The sequence below is a fragment of the Spermophilus citellus genome, assembly GCF_964194105.1.
Source record: "Spermophilus citellus genome assembly, chromosome: 1".
Classification (NCBI taxonomy): domain Eukaryota; kingdom Metazoa; phylum Chordata; class Mammalia; order Rodentia; family Sciuridae; genus Spermophilus; species Spermophilus citellus.
In genome coordinates, this window is record NC_138182.1 from 136,927,439 (window position 1) to 136,948,133 (window position 20,695).

Below are 20,695 nucleotides of genomic sequence, written 5' to 3' on the forward strand. Positions count from 1 at the left end.
AATAAAGATGTGAATGAATGCAACCAGCATTTTAAGCCCTAAAAGCATTTTCATATCCTGAGACCTCCTATGACAGAATAATTAATCACCACTGTCTATAGTCTAATAATATCACTCAGTGTTAGAACTGGGCAGGATTCCTTATGCTCAAATCTTTCATTTTCATTTACAAAACCTGGAGTGGATGGGGGACTCAGGCATTGCTTTCTATACCACCCTGATAATTATTCTGATTTTGTGGAAGACTGAACTGGAAATAGCAGTAAGACCTTGAAATTCAACTAGAAGCAGCTAAAATTTACCAAATCTAGCATGTCCCATCCAATTAATGAATCTCATATACTGATGACTGTTAGGAATTGCAGAAAAACCTTGTAATGAATTATAATAGGGGCAGAAGATCTAGCTTTAGGGTGAATTATTAAATCATATTTTACTGGTGAAAACATGTTTGAGCATTGGTGGCAATAATATCATTCAATCTAACACAGTTTTGCTGTTTTGAAGTGTGGATTTTTGTAAAAGGTGAGTATAAAAGGAAAAATATATAAATATTTATAGTAGTGGGCTCTCATTGAGTTCCTGAAGGAATTGCTACTTAAAAGGATGTGTAATAGTCTGTATAAACTCAAATTGCTTTATTAAAGACAGAGGGGACAAATGGTCTGTTATACTAGGTAAAGTACCAGTGTTGCAGAGAATGCACAGAATTGTGTGTTTGTGCTGCTAATCAAACAGTTATCAACATTGGTTTACATGTGACGTCTGAAACATGTCTCAGAAACTGCAAAGATCTGGCTACACACATCAGCTGGATCAAGTCAACCAACATAGCCAAAGAACTACCTCACTGAAGACAAACATTCTGAAAACAGCTCCCTTGACTAGAGAAAACTCAAGAACTATAAAAGAGTTCTTCAGAAATATTGTCAATCAACTAAACCACATCCTTACCAGTATAATGCATATTCTCCCACATGGAAGGGCAACCAAGAAATCTGTATTTGCATCTAGAGAACAAGTTCATCACTGGATGGGTTATAACAGTTCACTGAACAGAAGCTAGGTTAAAAGGAAAAGCCCCATTACATGTTTTGATACATTAGCAACCCTCTAATTTTCTTCTACTTTAAACTACAAAGTGACCATCTGAAAGCATACCTAATAACTTTCTTAAAAATTCTGGCCACAAGATATTTTTTTAAAAAAATCAGGAACTTAATTGTTTCTGTAATATTTATTACTGAAGGGCTGGGGATGTGGCTCAAGCGGTAGCGCGCTCGCCTGGCATGCGTGCGACCCGGGTTTGATCCTCAGCACCACATACCAGCAAGGATGTTGTGTCCGCCGAGAACTAAAAAAAAATAAATAAATAAATATTAAAAATTCTCTCTCTCTCTCTCTCTCTCTCTCTCTCTCTCTCTCTCTCTCTCTCTCTCCTCTCTCACTCTCTCTTTAAAAAAAATATTTATTACTGAACATGCACAGGGCTGTTCAAAGTTTTAGTAATGACAGACCCTGAAAGAATAATAAGGTAGGTACAGAGTTGAAGTTCTCCTGGCTTTCAATACAGATAATGCCATCTCACCCAGAGGGGAGGGGAGAGAGCTGGAGAACCCATAGGTAGATGTTTCTATAAACGTATAGACATTGTAACCTAATCAATAAATTTATGGTCTGGCTCTGAGATTTCCTTTAGATTTTAAAATATCCATTATATAATTTTTTTATCTAAAAATTCTCTAAAATATGGGATTTCCCCTATTGTTTGAGTTACAGCCAGAAGCTACAATGCCTCATAGTAAATATGAAGAATTAGTGAAAAATGCTATGGAATGTAATCAGTAAAGGCACATTTTCAGAAATGGCACAATGATTAGCCTTCCAAAACCTTCATTTTCAAATATAAAAGGCATAGAACTCTATAAATAAATCAAAGGAGCAATAAGAATTCATTTGGAAGAACTTCCCTAGTAAAGGCAAAAGCACATCTCTATATTCTGGGTGCTGTTTCTTGTTAATCACTATTGACTCTGCCAGGCTCACAGCTTTCCCTGGCCTCTCATGTTTTCCTAGTGGACACATGGTACAGAGGTACGGAGCTGACCAGAAATCTGAGATCTCACTACATGTACCCAAACAGGTTCCATCTTATGCACCATCAACTGATTAGCTTGACACATGGTAGCATCTTAGGAACATGCCAAACTGAATCCTCAGCAGGGCAAAGAGCATCTCAGTGTCATTTTTTGAATGCAGTTAGATTCTGAATGCCTCCATATCAGGCTATCTGTGCTGCTGTGACAGAGTACTACAGATTGGGTGGCTTCAGCAACAGGAATTGATTTCTCACAATTAAAAGATCAGAAGAACAAGATCAAGGGAACAGCATATAAATATCAGGAGTGAGGGGACATTCAGTCCAGCCTCCTAACCCCAGGTGAGTATGTCTGTGCCTTATCTTGTAATATAAACACTACTTTGAAAAGAAAAAGGAAAAGCACTCAGATTTATTTGTTAAGAATCTGTCAACTATCACCATTCAGCAGAGCTCTTCTTTGTATCTTCCCATGCTCTTTGTAATTTGTTCTGTTAAAATATCTTAAAAATGATTTACTAATCCTTAATTTTTTTTAACTTGGAATTTTGATCTAACACATGATTAAAGAAACAAACAAAACAGCTATTGCAGGGAAAAGTAAAGATGCAGAGTAATTAGATACTCTAGTAATAATCATTCTTGGATTTCTACAAACAAAAGAAAAAGCCTGTGCAAGGAATAAAGATGTTTCATGGTGCTCATACTAAAGAACTAAACCCTAAAATAATGCTTTTTCATGCATACAATGTACTAGTGATGCCTGCTTATGTGTTGAGCATATTTCTCACCTCCTTGCTAATGATTAAAAGTTTTGATTTTGCCAGGAGATAATACTCTGATAAAGTATAAAAACCACATCCCTTTTATGCTGTCTGATTTAAGCTAATCTTATTCTTTGTTGGCTTCCTGAAGACAATGAGACAGAATGAATGTTTTCTTTGCCTCTAAATTGATCAGCATGTTAAGTTGTACAATTACTTAACACTCTCATGTGAACAACATTGCTAAAACAGTTGTTTTTGATTTTTCCCCCTTCATTTCTTTGCCATTACTCTGCATTAGTATTCGATGACATCATTTTGGTTCAATACAGGCTGCAGAAATTAGACACAAGTGGAGAGTAAAAACACACATACAGCCTATTACAGATATGTGTATTACTGATACGTGTGTGTACTTCTCTAAGGGTAAATATTTTCAAATTAATATTACTTTTGTTTTATATATATATATATATATATATATATATATATATATGATTATTTACTTTATATACTATATATATACACACACATATGCATACTTTAGTTTCAATATGTGTGTATATACATATATGTGTATATATTTATATGTAGCAAAAGTAATTTCATTAAAATTTTTTACCCTTAGAGAAATACAAAGTAAATACTTTGACAACTTTTTCACTGCATGTAGTAATACAAAAAATAGGAGGGGGGTATTTGCTATTTATTGTTGTATAAATAATTGCTACAAACTTAGTGGCTAAAAGTAGTGCATATTCTCTCAACAATTTTATGGGCCCAAGATCAATAGCACAGTTTCCTTGGTCCTCTGTCCCAGTGTCTCTTTCCAGCCATAATTAAGGCACTCGTCAATGCTGGGGTCTAATTGGAGGCTCCACTAACACTACATCTACTTCCAAATTCATGCTGTTTTGGCAGGATTCCATTCCTAGCAGGCTGCTGTATGTCCTTGCCCTGTGTGCCTCTATCTATGGCAGTTTGCTTCATCATCCAGTAAGGGAACATCTGCTTGCAAGGCCAGAAGTTATGATCTCTTGTGTGTTAACCAAGGTATTGGCACCTCAAAACCTTAAACATGCACCAGTGGCTGAAGTGAGGCACTATGCCAGCCCATAGTCAAGGGCAAGGCATGACACAGAGTGTGGTCCTTAGGGAATATCTTTAAAAAGTCTCCAAGCCACAGTGGTCATGTAAGAAAATAGGGGAGTTCATTTTCTATCTGCCCTGTGGCAACAGTGTTGTTTTAAGTTATATCGGCCTCTTTCCACTCTAGCAGAGACAGATCTACTTTATTCTTTTAATTACTTATTTTACATACTCAATAGTTTTCTATGAATGTCTTTTCAAATGTCTCCACTTCTTGTCTTTTCACTCTAGGCCCAGAAAATGAAGAGAATCTTACCTCTGTGGGTTAAAGAAGATCATTTCTGGCAGGAAACTACCTGGATTGACATTATTTCAACTCACTAAGTAGCCATAGGGATGGCTATAAATATTACTAAAAGATATAAATATCTAAGTTTAACTTCTTTAAAAATTCCACAGAAGTAACACAAACAAGTTCAGAATAATAGAGTTCTGGCAATTTCATAAGTCTGTTGTGTTTTTATTTTTTTTGGAGTTTTAGCATAAATTTTGTGAAAACTTTAGGAAAACGAGGAGGAAGCAACTCCTCTTGAGGAGTACTAGAGGCTGAACTATGCTCCCTCAGAACTCATATGTTGAAGTTTTATCCTCCAATGGGGCCTCTGGAATTAATGAGGTTTAGATGAGGTAAGGAGAGGGAACCATCTGTATGGGATTAGTGCCTGTGTAAAATGAGACCAGAGTGCTTTCTCTCTCTCAACACCTTGATCTTGGATCTCCTAGGCTCCAGAACTATGAACTTAAAATTTATTTTATTTCAGCTACCCAAGGTATGATTTTTGTTGTTGTTGTTGTTGTAGTATATGGCTAGGACAGGAGCCGATTCTACATATTTCTTCTGAGAATTTTAGACTTCATGCAACATAGAGTCGATCTTATCTTGGTGATAAGGGCATTTTTTCACTTGAAGAAATTATTCTACAGAGTCAAAATGTCCCATTTGCCCATCACTAGACACACACAGGTCTAATTACAAATTTGGCATTGACACGTGAGCATTACTTTAATTTCTTCTGAAATATTTTTAATTTAAGAAATAAGTATCTAGTCTGTAGTAGGTATTAGAAAATAATTAGACGGTAAAATGAGTTATAACAATAAGGAATTTATTTGTGAAACGTGGAGGACTAAATTTAGATAAAGGAATCTGACAAAAAAAATATCAAAAACTCTAATCTATATTTCCAGTCAGCACAAGGTGGCATAGATACATTTCTCCACCATCCATTCATGTTAAGCCTAATTATCAACCCTGGGAAAGATGCAAAGACAATCAGAAAACTCTTGTAGTTAATATCATGGTAACTAACTGGCTTGGGACTTCAGGACAGGAAGAAGATGTCATTTTTCCGTTACTAAAAAAGGTATCCACTAAGACCTGGCATTTCCCAACAACCCCCAACCTAAGGGTTGGGGCAGCTCCAGTAGGTGCCTACCCCACTGGGGTTGAACAGGAATCCTTCTGACAATATCTGGCAAAACCAACAGAATAGGCAAGGAGGATTGATTTGGAATCCAGTCATGAATAAGTTCCCAGGAGACACATGTCTGAGATGCCCCTCTTCTGTCAGGAGATACTGAGGCACCTGGGTAGTGCTGGCAGGAAATACTTAGCAAAAACAAGCAGCTAAATCTAGAAAACTTGGTCCCCTCATTCCCCCAGGAAGGGGACCACACTGAGAATCTGTTCATGCCAGTGGACTCAGACTTTTCTCCCCTGCCTAGAGACAGCAGAACAGTGGTGCTAGTAAGAAAATTCTGAGACCCAAACCTTCCCCAGGAGACAAGTGGAAGCCTTGCCTTAAACTACTCTTGTACCAGCAGGTGGGAAACGTTGGGACAAGTGCAAATTCCAGTGGGGCCATGTACACCAAGCATGCCAAATATCACCACCAAGGCTTTGCTCTGGAAACTACAGCCCCCAATTCTGACAACAATCTGTCTGCTAAAACTAAACAGGAGGAGTGATTGCTAAAACACAAGATGTAAAGTAGGACCCAGAGTCTCCTGACATACTAGGCAAAATGTCTAGGATACAATATAAAATCACCTGCTTTGCCATGAGCCAAAAAAATTCACAACCTGAATGAGAGGGGACAATTCACTGACGCTCCATCAAGATGAATCAGATGTTAAAATAATCTGACAACATTTTTTTAAGGGGTTGTCATGGAAATGCTTCAATGATGAATTTCAAACTTTCCTGATAGGCATGAAAAAATAGAAGATCTCAACAAAGCAATGTTATAAAACAGAACCTAATGGAAATTATAGAACTGAGAATACAAAGAGATGAAAAACTTTGTGAATGGATTCATCTGCTGAATGGAGATGACAAAGGACACAATGTATGAACTTGAGGGCTCAGCAACACAATTCACCCAATCTTGACAACATAGAAAGACACTAAAAAAAATGAACCATGCCTCAGGGACCAATAACAAAAGGACAATCATAAATGATTCAACATTTCTATCACTGAACTCCTAGCAGAAAGAAATGAGATGAAAGTGTATTTGGAAAAAAAAATACAGGCTGAAAGTTCCCAAATTCGGTGAAAGATACAGAACTACAGATCAATGAAGCTTCATAAACTGCAAACAAGATGAATCCAGAGAAATCAAGAACAAAATACATCATAATGAAGTATGTATCTTTATGTATGTGTATAGCAGTGTCGATCAAACCCAGGGCCCTGGGCATGCTAGGCAAGTTCCCTGCCCCTGAATGACAGCCCCAGCCCTAAGAAAGAACATAAGAACCCAGAAACAGTGCTTTGTACATAGAGAAATAAGCCCAAACAACAGATTTCTCATCAGATACCATGAAATCCTGGAGAAAGTGGGACATTTTCAAGTGTTGAAAGAACTGACAACCATGAAATCTTTATCAAACTAGCCTTCAGTAAAGAAGAGCAAGTAACATTCTCAGATAAGGGAGAACTAAAAAAACTGACTTCTAGCAAAGCTCCTCTTAAAGATCTACTATGGGACATTCTCCAAAGAGAAAGGAAAGCATCAAAGAAGAATTCTAAGATCATGGGGAGGCATAGGAGAGGAAGCAAGACCCAGAAAAGGAGCAGAGGTACTGTGCATAGTAGCCATTCTTTCCCTGAGCTCTGTGGGCCATGTTTGATACTTGAAACAGAAACTACAGTACCATCTGCTATATAAGACGAGGCTACTCAAAGTGGGAAAGGGAAAACACTAAAATAGAGGTTAAGGATCCCTACAGCATTCGAACTGATAAAATGTGGATAATAGGACATTATGTCTACTTTCTCAGTTACTATATTACCCAAAGTACTACAAAAGCTGTACACAATATATATTCAAATACATTGGTAAATATGAAATCCTAAAATTAAAGAAAAAAAGCAAAAAGCAAACACCACCACTAAAAAACCCAAACATCTTGACTTTTAGAAAGGCAAAAAATAGAGAAATAAAGGAGATGAATGCAAAACAAAAAATAAAATGTTGCCATTTTCGAAGGTTTATATATGATTTTCCAACAACTTTAAGATATAATTCCCATACCATTATATTTCACCTATGTAAGTGTACATTTCAATAACTATTAGCATATCCAGAGTTGTATATCCATCACCAAGATCAATTTTTTTTTCATATCAGGGATTAAATTCAGGGGCACTTAAACAGTAAACCACATCCCCAGCCCCCCTCCTTTTTTTTTAAAGAGGAACCTCCATCAAGACTGATAAAGGCAAAATTTTAAAAAAAAAAAAAACCTTAATCATCAAAACCAGCCATGAACTAAGAGATAGCATTACAGATTCTGAAGCAATAAAAAGAAGATACTACAAACAACTTCATACTCACCAGCACTAAATCAATTTCTGGAAAACCACAAATACCTAAAGTAGTCAGAATAATGCACCCCCCACGCAAAATGTTGACATTCTAATCCTGGGAAGCTGTGTGTTACCTCAGATGCCAAATTGGGGTTGATTAAGGATGATTAAGGATGTTGAGATTGAGAAGATCATGGATGATCCAGGTGGGCCTAATATCATTTTAAAAAGTTAAAAATCTTTCTGAACTGTGATTGGATAGCCAGTAAGATGGTTGTGTGGGAAAGTTGGAGCACACTGAACTTTGCACTTAGAGAAAGGGAGCCAAGATCCAAGTAATACAGGCATCCTGCAGAAGCTGGAATGTGTAAGAAAACGAGTCCCCACCCCATTTGATCTTTCCAAGAGGAATGCAGACTGGACAGCACCTAGATCTGAGCTCAGTGAGACACAGTGCTTCCAAAAGAGACCTGTGAGATAAGAAATTTGTGTTGTTTCTAACCACTAAGTTTGTGGCAATTTGCTACAGCAGAACATGAAACTAATACACTATCAAAACTAAGATGTAACAGATAATCTTCTAGCCCCCAAACATTAGATAACTGGAATATATGATGGGTTAAAAGATCCAACAAGAACATGTGTGTAGGCCAAGTTTCACTGGAAAATTATGCCATATATTTTAAAAGTATAAATTCTACAGTCTTTTCTGGAAAACAGATGATAGGATACTTCTCATATAACTTGTTTTATAAATATAGCATTTTTATGATATAAAACCAGGCTAAACAGTATAAAGGAATGAAAGTGTAATCTACTATCCCTCATGAACTTAATTGCAAAAATCTAATAAAATATTAGAAAATCAACCCTAACAATATGTAGTAAGATTTATTACAGATACGCAAGGCAGGCTTAACACTCAGACATCAGTCAATGATATATCCGTCTGATCAATAAAACGAAGAAAAATAATATGGTAGGTCTAGTGGATACCTAAGAAGCATTTGACAAAATCCAGCATCTGTTCATAATTAAAACTTGCAATAAGTTCAGAAAAAGGGAAATAATTTCCACTTTAAAACAAAAAAGTATCTATATACACATATAAGAAAGAAAGAAAGAAATTAAGAAAGAAAGAAAGAAAGAAAGAAAGAAAGAAAGAAAGAAAGAAAGAAAGAAAGAAAGAGAAAGAAAACAACTTCTATCTAACATTACACTTCAGGGCAAAAGACTGAGATGATGAATAAGACAAGAATGTCCATTCTTACTAGCTCTTATTGAACATTGTACAAGAAGTCTTAGTAATGGGAAAAAAAGGCAAGTGAGAGAAAGAAAGAACAGACAGACTGGAAAGGAAGAGAGAAAACCATCTCTAGTTACAGATAACATTAATGTCCACAGAGACAACACAAGTGCATTCCACAAATCTTTGACTAAATGGGCTCACCTAAGTTATAGACTATATGATAAAAACACAAAAAATAATCACATTTCCATGCACTATCAATGAACATGTGGAAGTGAAATGAACACATGACACTATAATCCCTCTTTTATAGTGAATTTATGGATTGGAATACACAACATAGTGAAAGCATCAATCTTCCCCATGTTCATCTGTCAGTTAAGGAAGTGCCTATCAAACTCTGGGCAAAATTTTTTATAGGTATAAAAAAAGCTTATTCTGTAAAATAATAAAATGGAGGAAAGATCAATGGAGTAGATGGAGGGGATTGGAGAGGAGGGAAAAGGGATGCAGTAAGGGAAGAATGTGGAATGACTCTGACCTAATATTCCTATGTACATATATGAATTTCCCACAGTGAATCTCACCATTATGTAAATCCACAAGACATTAATCTAAGAATGAAACTAAGTAAATAGCAGAAAGCTCAGTGGAGTAGAGGGACATGGACGAGGGGAGGGGGGGAAGGGAGAAGCAGAAGTCCTGGGGACTGAAGTAGAACAAATGATATTTCCATGCTTTTATATTTATGTCAAAATGAATTCCAATGGTATAATAGCTAAAAAGAAGCAATAGAAAGAAAAATAAAGAAAAGCCAGAGTTGTTTGAAAACCAAAAGGTTCAGAGACTGAAATGTGAATCATAACTCTATAAAATGTTAAGGGAAAAGAAGGAGAAAAATGTTGGAGCCTGGGCCTGGGGAAAGTGCTGTGGTATCTAATACCCAAAGCAAAAGACATAAAAGGAAAGCATGGCTGAGGCTTACCAAAACTAAAACCTTTATCTCTGTGAAATTCCATGTAAAGAGGGTATAAAAACAAGCTATCACTGAGAGAAGATATTTGCAAACTGCATATCCTACAATACCAGTGTCTTGAATATATACAGAAGTCTCACAACTCAACTGTAAATCAAAACCAAAAAAAAAATCTAGACAATACAGTCAGAAAATGGACTAAAGATATGAACAATCATTTCACCAGAAAGAATATCCAGATGGCAAATAGACATATGAGATGTTCAGCATCATTGGCCTTTAGGGAAACACAAATTGAAACCGTACTGAGATGCCACTTCACACCTATAAGGATGACTAAAATAAACAAAGACACCACTTCACACCTATAAGTATGACTAAAAGAAACAAAGATGCTCCAATGCTGGCAAGCATGCCAAGGATTTGGAGCACTCATGTATCACTGGCAGGATCATAAAATGGCAAAGCCACGGTGAAAAAGTCATCTTACAAATATGCAGAAACCATATGACCCTGGGTATTTGTCCCCAGTTATATCCACTTATCTCAGAGAAATAAAAACTTGAGTTTATGGAAAACTGGTACATGAATGTTTATTGTGGCTTTATTTGGAATAGCTACAAATTAAAATTAGTCTAGACTTTGTTCACAAGGTGAATGGTTAACCAAACTGTAGCACGACATATCATAGAATACTGATCAGTAAGTAAAAAGAACAAACTACTAATATATGCAAAAACTCACATGAACATGCAGAAAACAAGGGTGAATTAAAGCCAAACACAAAAGTATATAGACTGTAGGATTTAGTTTCATGAACCACTTTTGAAATGACAAAATTTTACAAAGGGAAGACAGGGTAGAGGTGAGGTACAATGATCACTTAGAGGAAAGAGGTGATTGTGGTTGTGGAGAGTCACACCAAGGAATGCTTGAAGTTAAAACTGTTTGTCACCTGTAATAACCTGGACAGGTGATAAAACTGTGTAGAACACACACATACACACACACACACACACACACACTCAAACACACACACATACTCACATACACACACAAGTTCAAGTAAAACTGCAGAAATCTGGATTTGTGGACTGTACCAATGCCAATATTCTAGTTGCAAAATTAGACTACAGTTTTGCAAAATATCACCATTGAAGGAAACTGGCAGAGCACACAGTGAATCTTTCTGTATTATTTCTTACAGCTGCAGTGAAGTTTTAATTACCTTGATAAAATTTTCAATTAAGAAAAAGCAGGGCTGGGGATACAGTTCAGTGATTGTCTAGCATGTACAAGGCCCTGGGTTTAATCCTCAACACCGCAAAACAAAACACAGTAACACTGAAAACAAAAATGCTACACCAGAATGCTCCAAGAGTGATAAGATCCCAAGTTTCCTTTCTACCAGTCTCCCTGGAGTCTGTCACTTACCTAGAAGAAGATGATAAAAAGGAGAGTTTGCTGGGTAGAAAAGACAGAAAAATATTCACATATAGTTAAGATGGTAGTGAGAAGTTAACCTTTATACTTCTAAAGATGGGTTGCCATTTGTTTATTTATTTACTTAATTACTTACTCTCTTACTTACTTCTAAATTATTTTAGTGGTGCTGGGTACTGAACCCAGGGCTCTGCACATTCTGGGGGATCACTCTACCCCTGAGCTACATCCCCAGCCCCAGCTGGTTGCTCTACCCTGAAGACAGACCATAGAATCCCTAGAATCCCTGCCAGAGAGCAGAGCTTCTCCCTGTCTTCCAACACAGACAGCCAATGTTGGGTCCAAGAGCAGAAAGTGACCTGGCTGAGGGTTCTGAGAGCACACCCAGGGGAGGAGACCTTGGGGGAGGAATGTACTTATCAAGTGCAAGCACTGAGTGACTAGGGCTGTGGGGATGAGGAGTCCAGAGAGCACATGGACATTTAAAGGACACTGCTGGGGAGGGAGACAAGAAGAAGCTTTGCTGACCTAGAAGAGCAGGATCATGAAAGGCTACCCTAAGAGTCAAAGCTGATGGTCTGTTACAGTGAAAGGCACTGGGGGCAGGTTGACCAGTCCAGAGAAGCTGTTCTCAGATTTCTACAATCTGGACTCTGGTTTTAAAAAGAAATTTAGATCTTAAAGAAAGCATAAATTGAATATTTTCTGCAATTTATTTAGGCCTTATTACTAACAGCAGGAACATTTGGCTGATCAATTGTGCTCCTTCCATTTTAATTATAAGACTATAGGGCAGAGGTTATAGAGGTAAATTCAGGAAGAAGATAAAATAGTCTTTTTTAAAAAAATTAAATTGATTTGTAACTAATAAAAAATTAGAAGTTATACATATTTATAGGGAACCATGTGATTTTTGACACATGTACACATTGCATAAGGTCAAACATATCCACGTCATTAAACGTGTATCATTTCTTTTCATGAAAACATTCAGAATAATCTCTTCTAGGCTTTGACATAAAGAATGTAATGTCTTTGCCTAGAGCCATCCTCCTGTGCAACAGCACACCAGGCCTCCTTGTCCATCTCTTATTGTAAATTAGCTTCCATCCGTCAAACTTCCTCCCTTCCTCCTTCCTCTCCCCAGTTTCTGGTGAATACCAGAGAGAAATGGGCAACTAACTGCTTGTGTGCTGAGGTATCCAATCAGTAGAGCTTTGCAAAGTTGGCAACCTCTGAAAGGGGTCTTCAAGGACACAGAAGCATTTGTCAGGGAGCACCTTCATCTTACTATCTTTTAAACTCTCAGTTAAAGCCAGGATTCTATCAGAGAGAAATAATATTAAGTCTTATAATCTTATTTTGAATGTGTCTACCTGGCTTCAGTTACCTAAGACCTAGAAGGGGACAACAGAAGTGAAAGAGGGGATAGGAAAGGGCAGTCACTTATTTTCTACAAATAGGCCTAATGATTGTGTTTTTTTTCCCCTATAGTCTTAGAAGTATTAAAAGATATATTACATGTAAACCATCTAGTTCAGTGTTAAGCTCATGGTAAACCCTGAAGAAATGATAGTTATTCCACTCACAGTTTCCTCTGTAAAATCAGTGTACATCTTGTATAGATGCTCCAGAAACACGGAAACTACAGACTGAGGTCACAAAGTATCTCTAGCAAATGTCCAATTGGGAGTTACAACTTGCCCAGTGTTTCCAAACTCTTCTGTAACCTATTGCCCAGATGTAGTGCTCTAGTGCAATTGTTCCACTATTTTAAACCTGTGGAAATACTAATAAAAATTTAAATATTGTTGGGAATGAGAAAGAATTGAGATTATCTATTGCTAATGTAAAATTTAAATTAAATTATTAAGAAATGTCAAATGCCAAAATTCACCCCATAAACAGCCAACACTTTAAAGAAAATCTAGAGATGGGTCTCAGAGTTTGACATCACTTCACAAAAATGTCTATCTTCCTCACATCTATCCTACCATTTCTAGAAAATTCTTTTTCATCCTCCTTTTGTACTGAGAGATTTAATTTTGAATTGAACAATGTGGTAAAATTTTATACTACACATTACATAAAATGACAGTAAATAAGGCAATCATTTGAAAATGAAGATTATCCTCAGAAAAACTTACAGAAAATGAAACAAACAAACAAACAAAAAAAAAACAGAGACAAGCTCATCAGGGAAATGGGAGGAAACCTACCTGCTTTATCAAGGTGAAGACTCAGGGGAGAAGGAAGACAGCGTGATAAAGGAAACCTGTGAGATTGAAGCAACCAAAACAAAATAGAAGTGGCAGAGAATGGCCCGCCTTGCTTTCCCCAGGAATCTAAATCTCTCCCTATTAGCCATGCTGACCACTCAATAGTTGACCTGCTGTTCTTGGAGCTGAGTCTAAAACAAGCACCCAAACCCAAAATAACTTCTACTGCTCTGTGGTATGCTGTACATTAAAAGGACAATCTGGAAAGAGTTCCAAGTTTTGGAATAGTAAAGCAGATCGGATCAAGATCCCATCTGCATTGAAGCCCCCAAACCTACAATAGCTTTCAAATTTCTAACCAGATCCTAATGTCAGTGGTTTGAATCTGGAGATGAGTTCTCAAGTTGAAAATGACAGAAATGAAGGCGATTCGGTGACTCATTCTGGCCAGCTCTGGGACCGCATTAACTCAGCCATGCTGAGACTTTACTAAACACTTTCATCCTGTTCTTCCAACCCCCACCTAATACTCTTGTTAATCACTACATATATGAAATATTGCAAAAGGATCTTAATAAGTCTTTCTAGGTTGTTGTTTTTCTTTCTATCTATCTATCCAAATCCATGAGGACCCCACCATCATATTAATCTATGTATAATATCAGAAGAATTTATTCATATTTACACAGGTTAATTCCAAGCCCTGAATCCTGGCTTTCCTGATCCTTCAATCTGACCTCAAGGCAACAACACAGCAATCCAGTCTAACCTCCATCACCTCCCTAGGCTCACACCACAGAATCTTCTCCATACCTTGTTCTGGGCATGTGGGCTATACAGCTTATTACCCAGCTGAGATATGCAAGATCACTGACACATCATCATCATTATTCTGGTTCCAAACTATAGACAATGAATAATTACAGAAAACAGGTACTTTGAATCCACCAAGAAAATAAGTCAGTTTGTTCACATGTCATCCCTCCATTTCTCGTCTTCCTTATCCCTCCTCCAACCACCTACTACCTGAATCCTACTTACCCTTCAAGATGCTGTGGAATCCACTTTCTTCCAGGAGACATCCCTTCAAACCTCTCCCCTCTCTAATAGCAGCCCTTAGCAACCCCTGTCTTATGTAAAGTGTTAGACTTTTCAAGCCCGGCTCCTCAGAGTTCCTTAGCAACTCTTCCACCTGAACAGATGCGACTTTCAAATAGGGATTTACTTGAAGGGGACAGCTGTGACGAGAAGCACAGGTGAGATGCCTGCTTGCCTGGCCATATTTCAGTCATGTCTTGATTGCTGTTTCCTATTGTATGTTCTTCAAAGCCGAGGACACGTCGCCTACTCTCTTCTGTTTCTCACAGCACTCTGCACTGGGAAGTGAATTTCTAATTGTCTCATCCAAATACTCTAAAAGCAGAAGATAGAGACCTGAGGAGACAGCATGATAGAATGGAGGTGAGATGGAGACCAGCCACCTTGTCTCTTCTTATCTAGTCCCTCCCGGAATTTTCTACAAGCAACTCTCCTGAATTTCATAAGTGAAATCGGAAACAAGGGAGGGTGGGGCATTATGGTCTTTTCCTATGAAATTTGAAAGTTGAGGCTAAACTCTTAGACCACAGTAGGTGGAGAGGAAGGTTGAGACGGGAAGTTGGTTGATCAGTCACTTGCCCCAGGTAAATTCTAGTCAGAATCCTACCAATAAAAATAAATAAACAAAACCACTAGAATAGATTATCCTCAAATATATCTCACCTGCACATTTCTCTGAATAAATTCTATGAAGATATATGTTAACATTTTGGAAACCATCCTAAAACACGTCTCACATCAGTTCAGATGACATATGGGACAATCCCATTAGGTATGTGTGTGTGTGTGTGTGTGTGTGTGTGTATATATATATATATATATATATATATATATATATATATATTGCCTTGAATTCTTATTTTCTTTTAAAATAAAAATAAATTTCTCTGGCTTCTAATTTTCTATTTCTTCCTAATTAACAGCAGATTCCCTTTGCTACCACCTGAAATAGTTGAAATGTGTAATCTTATTTCTACATTTTAACATTACCTTCTGAAAATAGCATTATTTATACTCAGAGGTCCAATTCATTAACATGTATGCAACTGATCTACTATTTTTTTTCTTCCTCTCATCCTTTAAGCCAGAAACGAAAGTTAATTAGAATCCTATTTCTCAGGATACCTGTTCTAGACTACGATGTCTGTACACCCTGTAGCCTACCATACTAGGTTTCTATGGTCCAGGACAGCAATTAAGTAGCATGGGAGTCTAATGATAACATGGACTGTCTCTTTGTATCTAGTCCCTCCCGGAATTTTCTACAAGAAATTCTCCTGAATTTCATATGTGAAATTGGAAACAAGGGAGGGTGGGGCATTATGGTCTTTTCTTATGAAATTCGAAAATTGAGGCTGGTAAAGCACCTGCCACTCACTAAACCTAACACAAGGTCCTTTCTCCCTCCACCCCTTATGCATAAGCAAGAGCACTTTTCCTGCAAGTTCTTTTCTTTTTCTTCCACTGTTTATACTGAAAATAATAAGTTCACATACAACTGCTGCAATTTAGAAGTGGCAAAGTCATCTCTCTTACTTTGTTATTCTTAGGAAAGATTTAGCTCCAACTTCTAGATGAGGCCTAAAAAAAAGATAGGTAAATCCTATAAGAAATTAAAAATCAAGCCACAGGAACCAGACATAAGACCTAATAGAAACTGCACTAACCCCCACCTCTCTTTTTTCTATCTATGTTTTGTTTTGTTTGGATTTTTAACTACTGAAGGATCCTCAGCGAAAGACCTATTCCCATATCATCTTAGCTTTGAAAAATAGTAGAAATTAGACATACTCTGTGAATTTCGGAAGGATAGATTGATACAAAGTCCTTGAAAATTTTAGCAAAAATGTGCAATTTTTAGCAGGTATTACAATTTTTAGAGTGCCTCTATCAGACTTGTGCTTTGGGACAAGTGAGGATGAAGTCTTGAAATGAACAGGTTTCAAATTCAGTTCTTCTGGGCATATAGATGTAGGGCAAGGACACAGGAGCCGGCTGAACAGTGGAGGAACTGGGATGCTACCCTGAGACACAGAGTAAGCACTGCAAAGGTGAGCTTTCCTCATAGCTTTGTTATGCTTCCAAAAAAACATGGTGACATCAGTTTTCTATAAACTCAAATAACAGCTTTAAAACATAAATTCTTTTTTCTATTGGTTGTTCAAAACATTACATAGTTCTTGATATATCATATTTCACACTTTGATTCAAGTGGGTTATGAACTCCCATTTTTACCCCGTATACAGATTGCAGAGTCACATCAGTTACACTTCCACTGATTTACTTATTGACATACTCATGTCTGTTGTATTCTGCTGCCTTTCCTATCCTCTACTATCCCCCCTCCCCTCCCCTCCCCTCCCCTCTTCTCTCTCTACCCCCTCTACTGTAATTCATTTCTCCCCCTTGTATTCTTTTTCCCTTTCCCCTCACTTCCTCTTGTATGTAATTTTGTATAACCCTAAGGGTCTCCTTCCATTTCCAAGCAATTTCCCTTCTCTCTCCCTGTCCCTCCCACCTCTCATCCCTGTTTAATGTTAGTCATCTTCTCATGCTCTTCTTCCCTACTCTGTTCTTAGTTATTCTCCTTATATCAAAGAAGACATTTGTTTTTTAGGGATTGGCTAGCTTCACTTAGCATAATCTGCTCTAATGCCATCCATTTCCCTCCAAATTCTATAATTTTGTCATTTTTTAATGCAGAGTAATACTCCATTGTGTATAAATGCCACATTTTTTTTATCCATTCGTCTATTGAAGGGCATCTAGGTTGCTTCCACAGTCTTGCTATTGTGAATTGTGCTGCTATGAACATCGATGTGGCAGTGTCCCTGTAACATGCTGTTTTTAGGTCTTTAGGGAATAGACCCAGAAGGGGAATATCTGGATCAAATGGTGGTTCCATTCCCAGCTTTCCAAGAAATCTCCATACTGCTTTCCAAATTGGTTGCACCAATTTGCAGTCCCACCAACAATATACAAGTGTACCCTTTTCCCCACATCCTCGCCAGCACTTGTTGTTGTTTGACTTCATAATGGCTGCCAATCTTACTGGAGTGAGATGATATCTTAGGGTGGTTTTGATTTGCATTTCTCTGACTGCTAGCGATGGTGAGCATTTTTTCTAGCTCAGCGGTTCCTTCGACAGAAAACTTACAAACATAAATTCTTCAATGTCATTTTTTTCCAATATTAAAAATTATGTTTCGTTCCTTCTTTTTTTTTTACTGGCAACACCCAAAAGTACAACTACAAGATTCAAACAACTTTATTTAGGCTAAATGTGAGTCCACCTGAACTCTGCACATGGATCTGGCCTCCAGACTTCTCATCCTTTCGCCTCCTATTCACTGAAGCAATGTACCTTCATTTGCTGATGATGATATATGAATTTCTTTGCAAATACCCATCAGTCCTGTTATATCCAGTCCCAGCAGAACTTTCCAAAATTCCCCTTGTATAAACTTTGTTAAAAATGAACTAAGTCTTTGAAGGTTAGACACCATGCAATTAATCCTACTTTATGAGTTGAGTTATGGGTCCAAAGTCCCTTAGGTCTGGAAGGTAGAAACGCTTTCTAAGACATCCTAAATCTCTGCAACCCTGTCATCCAAAACAAGGATTCCTGAAAACTCATGGCTTTGTTATGCTTCCAAAAAACACTGTGGCATCAGTTATTTTTAACTAGAGTTCTATTTTTATCATGTTGTATTCCTGCTCCAAAAAGTTTTTGGCTACTTAACCATATAATGACTTTTTTCTTTTTCTTTTATTTGTTTTAGTTACACATGACAGTACAATGATCTTGACATATCATATATCTGAATCAGATGGGATATAATATCTCATTTTTCTGAGTGTATAGGTTGCAGAATTGCATTGGTCATACAGTCATTTATTTACCAACAGCAATAATAATGTCTATTTTATTCTGCTGCCCTTCCTATCCCCCCTTCCCCTCTCCTCCCCTCCCATCACTTCTCTCTACCCAATCTAATGTGACCCACTTTTTTTCCCCCTCACATCATCATAACGAAGGGGGTCTCCTTCCATCTTCTGTGCAATTCTCCTTCTCCCTTTCTTTCCCTCCCACCTCTCTTCCCTATCTAGAGGTAATTTTTTTCTCATGCTCTTTCTCCCTACCCCATTTTGATTTCTAATGCTTTAAATTCACTTAATATGAACACATTACAATATTAGATTCTTCTTTTTTATTTTTTCAACCATATAAAACTGTAAAGACCACCTTTAACTCATGGACCATGCAAAAATGTTTTGCTCATGGGTATGCCTTACATACAATATTTCCTAGGAGAAATGAGTAAAATTATAAATTCAATGTTGTTAATTCTTTTATTTTTACATATACTTCTCAAATAGATTTATAGACTATTTAGCAACTGAAATAAAAAAAATACAACACATGGTTATTTTTCTATAGCAGTGTGATAATTTTCAAGTCATTAGCAGTTCAAACCCTTACCCCTTCTAACACTTCCTAATCTAGCACTGAAGGTTCTCTAGGATTCCACTCCACATTTTCCATCTGTCCTCATTTTCTATGTCTTCTAGGACTGGGGATGTACAGTGTTTGACTAGTAAGCAAGAGGCCCTGGGTTCATATCCCCAGAATGCAGAGGAATAAGGAACATCCATTGCTTCTATTCCTGTTCATCTTCTAGACCCTGAAGTCAATTAAGTAGGCAACTGGATGTTTCAAAAATCTTACTTTTAAAATCACTTGAACAAAAATCTCAGGCTAATATTTCAGGGTAATAGTTCCATATACAGAGGTTCTATTTTGTATGGGATTTCATTCACGAATTTATGAGCATACTGGGAGAATATTTGCCCTTAACGGTTTTGTGACAACCATATGCCTGCAGATAATTTATGGTTTGAGAACACCTGAGCACTCCTTTGGGGAGAAGAGTCAAATCTGAGGTCCATTAGTAGCTAAAAAGGAGAAAGGGAGAGAAGAAACAGGAAGTCAAAAAGTCATTGAAATGAGAAACAGCTCACAGAATGGTTTACATGGCAAATGGGGACATTTTATTTCCTAGTGACAATAAGGATAAAAACTGCTTACATTTATTCCTACTGGGCATCTCCAGCACTAGACTACTAAGCTTGTAAAGTGGCATTATTGCTTCAGTTATATGAAATGGGAAAATCCACCCTTAGAGGGAACAAACCAGCTGTTAATCAGAGCTAGGACTGGAACCCAATTGCATCTCTCCCAAGCCAGTGGGGCTTAAAAACCCTCTTCCCTGGCATGTCACAGGGCTCCCTGCCAACCAACACTATGAACAGAGCCAAACCTGGGAGGTACTCCAAGCTAGCAGAATCTAAATGGTCATTGCAATCTTGGATTTCTAATGCACCTTTTCTAACAAAATCTGAAAAATAGCTTGACTCACATTCCCCAAATCTTTCTCTCCATATCTCAAGTCCTTAGTTCTAACAGGCTGCATCCTCCACACAGGGTAGCAACACCTCCCTCTTCTCACAACAAAGGTTTCCTTAACAGAGAAAGTTGCTACACAAACTCGCCTTCCTCACCCATTTTATCCCTTCCTCTCTCTCTTTGCTAGGAAACTACCTTAATTTAATTAACCTGTATTTTTGTAGCCAGGGCTTGGTTGCCCACATCATTTGCCAGCTAGAAAAAATTTAATCAGTGTAATTGACCTCAAAAATTAAATAAAAAACAACAAAACATTTTCTTGATTTAAAAAACACAGAGACACTTGTAAAAGTTTGGAAACTGGGAACTATGGGGAAGCACACACACACACAAAAAAAAAAAACCCACCAAAAAAAAAAAAAAACATAACTGGTGTTATATTTTGCAACACACATTGAGTATTCCTTATCTGAAGTG